Here is a 10,261-nt window from a genome sequence, read left to right as displayed (position 1 = left end):
AAAAATGAAAAAGAACAAAAATGGGGTGAGGGGTTATAGAAGGCAGCTACAAAAAAATAAAAATACAAATGGCTACCTGTCAGGCTAAGAAAGACTGCTTTACATTTTTTTTAAAATTTTTGCCACAATATGAACAATCAATCGGGACACAATACAGCGGTTACGTCACACAAGTTCACTGGTAAAGGCCAGGGCACAACGTACAAGTGTTCACCTCAGCTCAATATGAAAGAAAAAATATATTAAATAAGAAAAAAAGAACTTTGTATGGGAGGGGATCACAAATTTTGTAGTATGGAGTATTGTTTTAATGTATATATATTTTTTTTATTATTTTTTAAGTAATAAGATTAAGAAATCCCGAGAGAAAATAGTTGTAATAGAGAGAAAACGAGAAATAATAATAATAATAATAATAATAATAATAATAATAATAATAATAATAATAATAATAATAATAAGTACTGGAATCACGGTGATGCTTATTGCCCCCCCCCCTAGGAAACCAACGGCCGGTTGCAATAACGCAAATTTATTCGTAGAAACAAAGAATGATGGTACCTCCGGCGTATCGCTGTCACTCAGACTCCAAGGAAGACGGGCTGCTGTTGCTAAAAAAAAGTGCCACTGGTAATAACTCGGGTTTGCACTGCCGGAGCGTAGAATAATAATAATAATAATAATAATAATAATAATAATAATAATAATAATAATAATAATAATAATAAAAATCAGGAATTTTTAATAAAATATGATTTTGAAAAGAAGAAATGGGGAAAAATTTCATATATATATATATATATATATATATATATATATATATATATATATATATATATATAACTAATCATATATATATATATATATATATATATATATATATATATATATATATATATATATATTATTTCTGAAGACAACATTGACGACATATTCTCTAAAAGTTAAAAAGCGAAATTTATACAAAGAGTTGCTATGGTATTTTTATATTACAAAAATGTAATTTGATACTTTTCTATGTTTCATTTTCTTTTCTTCTAAAAGATTAGAAAAAAAAACTACTTTTCTTTCCGACTTCTATTTTTTCTTATTTTGTCTTTCTTTCTTTCACTCTTCCTCCGAACATTTATTAACTTACATTCTCATGAAAAAAGGAAGAATAAATATATTCCATCTTTGAAATAAATGTGGATATAATGAAGTATATAATAATAATAATAATAATAATAATAATAATAATAATAATAATAATAATTCTGATTCCGTTCATCAACGTCTCTCTGAAAGGGATGGGGTTCATTTCCAGAGGATTTCCCTTAATCCCGGCTTTAAACCAGGAGTTTCAAAGATCAAGGGTTTTACTAAGGATGTTGGTGGTACCTACAATTGCAGAGGTCGTAAGGCCACCTAAAACATCGGGGATTCATAGTTTTTCCAATTGTCCTTCCAGACGACTTGATCATTAACGAAAAAACGGTAAACGGCTGTTTCGATAAAGTACATTGTTTTGCAACTATTAGCAAGCAAGAGCTGAAAGTAATGTAAATCGACGCGATGTTTTTTGACGCAGACTACGGCGAAAACCACTTGTTATTGCCAGGGAGCTCTTCTCAATGACGACTAGTCGAAGAATTCCTAGTACGTAAATAAATGATAAACTAAATAACTAAATACATAAATAATGTAAAAAGAAAAGGAATATATATATATATATATATATATATATATATATATATATATATATATATATATATATATAAATTGGATCTAGGTGTATATACATTTTCCACAAAAGTAACGAAATTATTATAGTTTAATATCAGCACATTTTGTGGTTATAAATAGTCAAAAAATTTCTTCTTTTACTGTTTTTGAGACGGTAGGAGATTTAAAATATCAATAGGGGAGTCTACGGGATACAGCTACGATTTGTGGTAAAAAAGGGGATTATTATATATATATATATATATATATATAAAACTTGACAAGAATCTGATTTTATTGCTAATAAAGATCAAATGGAATGAATGGCTTCCACAATCTACGAAGGGACTCGTCAGAAAAAAAGGGGTACAAAAGTGACGATATGGAAAAAGGACCACGCGAAATATTCAATTTTTTGGTTTAATGCTTTAAGAATGTAGGGTCTGATCCCTTTTTATTGTATATCTTGTCAAACACAACGAAAATTCTGGAGGAGGTTTAATTTTTGATATTATTTCATTATCGTTAAAAAAGTGTATTAGACTGCTGACCGATGAGAAGACATTAGAAATTATAGTTGCTTCGCCGGATTTTCTACCTACTGTGAAACATCCGATAACCACGGCTAGATTATATAGCTATGGAGCGTCATATTATATATATATATATATATATATATATATATATATATATATATATATATAATGGAAGCATAGATTTTGTTTCCTAGAAGCAAAGCCATGAAATTCCTGTGCTTATCAAAAAGTGCTCAATGAATGAATAGAGCGTGATTATTATAATATATCTATTTATACAAACATTATCTTATTCGCTACATATGTGCAGTGATGTTTCGGATGCAACTTTTTCCGAGATATCACGTCTCCAGGCAGATATATCTGAAAAAAGTTGTATACACCGACCTGAAGGCGGGGTATCTTTGGGAAAAGGTACGACAAAATCATATATGCACATATGTAGGCAATAATGTTTGTATGAATAAACATATCAGATATATATATATATATATATATATATATATATATATATATATATATATATATATAAATTAGTTTGCTTTGTGACAATAATGACAAAATCATATCATTTTCTATTCGATTTACAGTTTAAAAATTTAAATTGTAAACGTTTTTACTTAAAATAAAATAATTTAATTTGTTTTCAAACGCTTGAAAACATCAACAAAGTGATTTTTTTTAAAAATAAATATAACAGTTTTTGCGACCCTTTTATTTTGGGGAAGTGTGTTTTACAGCGAAGAGGTGGATCTCTCTCTCTCTCTCTCTCTCTCTCTCTCTCTCTCTCTCCCTCTCGCTCTCCCTCTCTGTCTATCTATCTCTGTCGCTCTCTGTCTGTCTGTCTGTTTGTCCCTCTCTCTCTCTCTCTCTCTCTCTATATATATATATATATATATATATATATGTATGTATATATATATATATATATATTATGAGACAAAATATTACGTATATACTATCGAGAATGTCAAGCGAGTCTGAATAACCTACTTGTGAATGTGAACTCAAAATATCTGGTGATGTTAGTTGAACTTGAATGACCGTTGGGATCAAGGGAATATAGACGTGAGTGTTTTATACGGTAAATAAATGCTAAATATTTATATAGTAAGGTATTTGGTTACCAATAGAACTGGAGGAGAAATGGTGTCATATATATATATATATATATATATATATATATATATATATATATATATATGTATATATATGTGTATATATATACATATATATATAAATATATATATATATGTATATATATATATTTATATATATATCGAGTGTAAATTTTTTCTTTCCTTACACACATACACACACACGTATGTATAATGTATATATATATATATATATATATATATATATATATATATATATATACACACATATTCTCATATGTATATATATATATATATTTTCATATTCTCATATGCACATATATATACTCATATTCATATATATACATATATACGTATATATATACGTATATACATATATTCTCTCTCTACACACATCTACACACACGTATTTATAATATATATATATATATATATATATATATATATATATATATATGTATATATATATATATATATGTTTAAGTCAATTTTGCTTCTTAGATGTTTGTTTGTTTTTTTTCATGTGCGGGTCATTAATAAAACATCCACCCTTACTTAAGGATTTTTTGTGATATGTTCCGTGAAAGGGGTGTATTCGTTTAAGTTAGCTGAGTGGGCTTTGTCAGCGGTGTAATAAGATAGATAAATCGTTTTCGTTGTTAGAGCGAGTATTCCTTGCTGTGATAAATCCAGCGTTCCTTTCAACGTATCTGCTAGGCGGTTATAATAGTCCAATAAATAGCCAATAGTGTTAGGTTATTCTGCAATAAGATAACTGACAAATAAATATAAAGGTTACTTTCATAGTTTAAAGCTTTGTTATCTATAGAGCATGATACAAAAAAAAAAGCTTATTAAAAATGAACGAAAAGCGAAATGGTAATTGTCGACTGTTGTCCTTATTTCTTCCAAAGACGAAAGAATTCATGCTTATTAGATCAGAAACAACTCCATCTCACGCATCGGCCAGAAGGTAATGATCTTGAAGTACTCTCTTGTAGCTGCCTACATCAGCTGGATGCATGGCTTTTCTAGAGCGAAATTATGAGCACTATCATAAAAATGCATTAAGGTTGAGTTTTACGTCAAACACATTTACCATCATTCATTAGGGCATGTATACTTACATGAAAAAATATGATGCTCTAACTCTAAGTTGTTCATAACAAACCTAATCAAGCACACTTAGGTGGCTTATATCGTTTAGATAAACAATATCTAACTTTTATGTGATATGTACAGAAAACATTATTTATTAAAATATCTTAATTCACTTTTAAGATTCACCCATCTGGAAAATATAAGAACTGTGATATTCACGGACACGTGTTTCGCCGTTACTGCCGTTCATCAGCAGGTGCTTACTATGAAATAATTCGAATTCCAAATCACGACGCTTGTAATGAATGCGGTAACTAGCAAAGAAGCTGTTTATGTTTTAACAATAAATGACTGTACTTGTAGCAATTAGTAGTTTTAGTTTTTTGGGCATTTGAGACTTTTTTAGGAACGTCTACAGACACACACAACCTCCCCATATATATATATATATATACATATATATATATATATATATATATAATTATTTTTCATTCACAAAAAATCGTGTAAATAGCTACATCGTGTAAACATTAGTAAATCGTAAAATATACTAGGATAAGTTTATAAATGTTTAAAATTTGTTTCAATGGAAAGTTTTAATTCATAAATTTGTCAGGAATATATATATATATATATATATATATATATATATATATATATATATATATCAGGTTATAAATATTTAAACAGTGATAATGAATGAATTTAACGAGGTTATTAGGAGTGCTCGATAAATGAAGAGCAAGCTATATTTTTGTAAGGAATAGAAAGTAACCATTTTTAGTAGCGTACAAGCGACTCTATAAGTCACTCTGTCGGTCGGTCGGTCGGTAACGCTTTTGTGCTTGGTCTTTTTTGGCTAAGATCAAAGGTCTGTTGTTAGTATCTGTTCTGGCAGATACTGCAAGCAAAGACCATATGTCGTCATTTCCCCTTCACTCCTCACATTAGAATCGGCCTTGTGCCTAATTTACTCGGTGTGGGAGCAAATAAACACCCTTTTCTTGGCCTTTTAGCCAAGATCAAAGTATAGTATCTGTTCCTCCTACATTCTGTATTATTGTGATATAAATGTAATGTAAAATGATCATCCACATTAGTCTCAAAGCCATTCAAGTCATTCTCAAGATCATTCAAGTTGTTTTTGAAGGATTCCAGTTATTTTTAAGCATTCAAGTCATTCTTAATGTCATTCAATTCATCCTTAAGTTCATTAAAGTCATTCTAAGTCATTTACTTATTTATTTATTTAAGTCATTTCAGCCCATTTTTCGGTCATTTTAGTTTATCTTTAAGAATTTCATGTCAATCCTACATTCAGGCATCGATTCCTTACACGACAGCACGCGACTAATGGCTATCGGCCTTGTTTAGTCATATAAGAGGATATTGAAAAAGCTGTCATGGTAAAAGTGATATGGAATTTTGACGTCGGCGTGTACGATCAAATTTTAGCAGTTGTCCTTAATACTCACTGTTTCCCTCAAAATATGTTTCAATCTGGAGTTGAATAAAACTGCCGATCATCGCCCATTCAGTCTTTCACACACGCGCAATCAAAAAGCACATATCGATCATTCATTTTAGCTTATCTTTTTTTCACATTTTCAAAACGCAAACTCCTTCTTCTCTGATCTTATAGTGTATCTTTCATTCTGTTACCGGCTACGAAAATAAATATTTTATTCTGCTTCCTTTAAGGTGCGAAAAAGGTTTCGGGACAAAAGAAACGCGAAGTGGAGTTTTGTATTTTTGGTTTTAGGGGAGGAACGTTTGTTTGAAATCGTGACACTTCAAAATTCGAAAGTAATGTTTTAATGAATTCTCTCACACACTATTGTCGTTTAATAGAATCAATTCAAATTAAAATTTAAGATTAAGAAAAAGATTTTCAGCCAGGATACGCATCTGAAATTGAATAGACCCGCCACAAATCTGTACGATGATGGGTCGTAAACATTTGAGCAAAAAACATATAGCTAAGTCAAATGACCCAACTTTCGATCGGAATATTCGTACTCGTCGAGTATCCGTCTTTGGAAATCTTTCCAACTTGTTGTCTGATTTAAACTAACATGAAGAAATTTATCGAAATGAGATATGATTCGTCTCGATTCTTGGACATTCACCCACACAGGCAATAACTTTAATAATATTAATTTATTGGTGATTGCTAAAGCGTCCCTATCGGGGAATGCCGACACATAACTGCATGATTTTATTTAAACACAGCCAAAGTTGTTCCCTCCAGGAGAACCGATTCACCGTAAGTAATCAAAAACCTATATTGAAGTGAGTGACTTTACTCATTTTCTAAAATTTATTAAACCGAAATGAAAAGAAAGTTACCTTGACTGTTGATCAGTATTTTTATATATATATATGTATATATATATATATATATATATATATATATATATTATATATATATATATATGTGTGTGTGTGTGTGTGTGTGTGTGTGTGTGTGTGTGTGTGTGTGTGGTTTTACGCACTGCGCTCTTCCAACCAAATCAACTAGAATACAGTGGAGCGTCCTAGGATATCGTTCCAGTTGAAACCACCTGTCATTACGGGTGTGAAAGCACACGCAGGGGGTAATTATTTGACACAGGGAATGTTTTTGAGTTTTCATTTTGCGATTTAATGACCTGACCAATTCTCGTCGAAATCAAATTGTGTTTACTTTATCATATACAAAAATTGATTGAAATAACAGGTTTATATGAACTAGGCTATGGTTATATGTTTGATCTTTTTTATATTCTTTTTCCTCGTCGTTGTCGTCATCGGCCCACACTCGTGTCCGAGTATCACTTTATGTTATGATGGCTATCGTCGCGGTTGATGTTTATATTTGACATGACTTGAGGGGCACAGTTGATGGTGGAATAACCGCAGACAGTTTTCACATGAGAGAGTAAGGAAAGAGCAGAGTTATTCGCAACGCTCTCTTCTCCTTCGTCGCTTTATTCTCCATTCTCTTTCCTCTTTTCTCCTTCACGTCATTGGTTCTCTCCAGGACAGGACACGTCCACGGGATAGATCTTTCCAGGCTCCCCTAAGAAAATCCTATATCGCGAACTGACCCTCAGGATCCGATCACGTAAAGCACCCAAAAATGCGTTACAAGAACAAACGTGGGAAGAAACTACCAAGGATGACATATTCTTCGTGTGGAGAAATGTCATTTATTAGTGACGAAAATTTTTTCTCTCCCTACGAGCATTTATGATCTCCCTTGTCCAAGTTCTTTTAAAGAGGAGACTTCGCGCGATAATCCATGAAGCTATAGCCCAGACCCACTGGAAGGTTGTCGAAAACACTGTGAAGGCTGTAGGAAGACGTGAGTACACATCGACAAAGCCGAAATTGAACCCAGCTATGGTCCACAAATCTATGGTGTTTGCCTTTAGTCACGGAACTCTATTTCCATCATATATTGGCATCCGGGAACCGTTGTGCGTGTTCCGCACTAATCCAGGACGCTGTAGGCTCAAAGTAAGGAGGTGGTGAATGCCGCTTCAGGCAAATCAAGTCAAAATGCATTTTTGTATATTTTAAGCATCTGCAAATGAGGCCGTGCAGCAAACATTTGTGCGAGAATTCGATAAAGAAGCAAAAACTGCAATGCATGGCGTGAATGGTTGAACTCTGGATTAGCAGGACGAATAGCTTTGAACGATAAATTTATTTGAATGACCGAATAAGCTTGGATTCGATCTGACGCTGGAAATTACAAACATTGATGAAATCGTTCATGAAATCCATGCCTAAATTTAATTAATGTTCCAACGTTTCAGAATAAATTTCATATTGATCAAATTAGATAGCGCTTTATTTGAATTGTTTGAATTATTCTAAATACTCTTCTCATCTTGGCTGTTATTTTGCAACTGTTCGGTCGATGTATACTCCGATCTTCTTCATATTTTATTCTATTCTTTGAAGTCTTCATTCTGATCCTGAAAACCTATAGGAATTTCGAATCGATTCCTTTATGAAATTCATAGGTATACATTATTCTTCTTCCGTCAGCCATAAAAGGAGGTGGTGCTCTTTTCACTTCTCTGCAACCTCTTTTCCACAAAAGAGACGTTGCGAGTCTGTTTCTGCTCTATCATTATTTCCATGGCAACTGCTCGACTGAACTTCAATCTATGGTGCCCCCTTGCTAAATTTTCACAAAAACACTCGACTATTCGCAACCACTATATATTATTTTCCCTATTCTCTAACCGTGCTTTAATCTAATAGCAGATTCCATGAAAAAAAATCTTCTTTCACGGAACTATCCACCTTTGGAATACTCTTCCGTTCGCCTGCCTCCCGGTTGAACATTTACATAAGAATTTCTAAATATAGATAACTTCGTTGACATCCCGAAAAAATTGTCAGAAATTAAATTAAAATATAGATAAAGAGTGTGGTTACGTATCTTAACGTTTTCAGATGATTACTATCTTAATTCAGAGTGCCCCTTTTGAGGGAGCTGAGTTTTCCCCCACATTAAAAACCGACTCTGTGTCTAACTCTGCCCTTTTGGGGAGGCAAGTAGACAGGAATTATTATAGGTTTTTCACAAAAAGAAAAACGTTAGCTTCTTTCACGGATGACATCGCATTTTTACGTTTCGTTCTTGATTTCATGTTCATTGTCCAAAGACACAGGACATACCCAGATTTTATTTTTGACATGACTTAGTATCCAGTATTTGACCGATTCGGCTTGGTTGGGTCAGTTTGAACCGAGACTGTAATGTTGCAAAGATGGAACGCTTGCAGTTTCTCAATATTTTGCACAACGCGCATAATCGCATTAAATCCATGCCTTCTTGGCAATTCAATATTTTAATTCAATGTCAAATGTTTCAGTGTTACTATAAATAATTACGAATTTTTATGGATCTATTCTAAAACTTTATTTTAATTATATTTAAATTATATTTTGATTTTATATAAAAAAATAATCAATTATACATTAAAGATTTAAACTTAAGGATATAAAATGACATGGAAGTGAAAGACGGTGTTTGTATGTAGATGTTAATGTTTGTAAGGGGATATTTCGATAGCATATATTTGAAAGGTAAAATTAATCCTTGCTCCTTTCCGTGTAACAACGTATATATCCTTTTGTGATGTCCACCATACGAATAACAATGAACTTTTCCACTTATTATAAATATTGTGATAATATGTCTCTTGGCGTTATTTACAAGCCACACACACTTGGCAGTCGGACTGACGTATACTTTATTTATTGTGTTTGTTTTTCTATCCAACATATTTTTGTTTCTATTAAATATCGAGCTGCGTATGTCTTGCCATCTATACATGCTCACTAACCTATTGTATATATAGATAATTAAATAGACGTATTATTTATAATAAATCTTTGTTTTCAAGTAACAGTTTTACAAGTCCAGTTATATCATCTATTTTGATCAACTGTAGGCACAAACAATTATATATATATATAAACTCTTTATTTGTTTTTATATAAGTTATAATATGTTGCTACACAGTCATGAGCATGTTTCGGTTAGTTAGTTACCAGTGACTAGTTTGCTTTTGTATAAGCTCTATCGCCTAAAGAGATCTCTAGTGACTAGTAACTAGCTGACCGAAACTTGCTTATGACTGTGTAGCAATATATTACTGCTTACATAAAAACAAAAAAAGAGTATATATATATATATATATATATATATATATATATATATATATATATATATATATCAAGAGTATACCCTGTTCTACTTCGGTATTGAGCACTCTTGTAACCAATAAATTTTATCGA

Source organism: Euprymna scolopes, chromosome 15 (genome assembly GCF_053919585.1).
Source record: "Euprymna scolopes isolate OS-2025 chromosome 15, ASM5391958v1, whole genome shotgun sequence".
NCBI classification, from domain to species: domain Eukaryota; kingdom Metazoa; phylum Mollusca; class Cephalopoda; order Sepiida; family Sepiolidae; genus Euprymna; species Euprymna scolopes.
The sequence above is the reverse complement of the archived record's forward strand: the minus strand, read 5'-3'. Positions refer to the sequence as shown.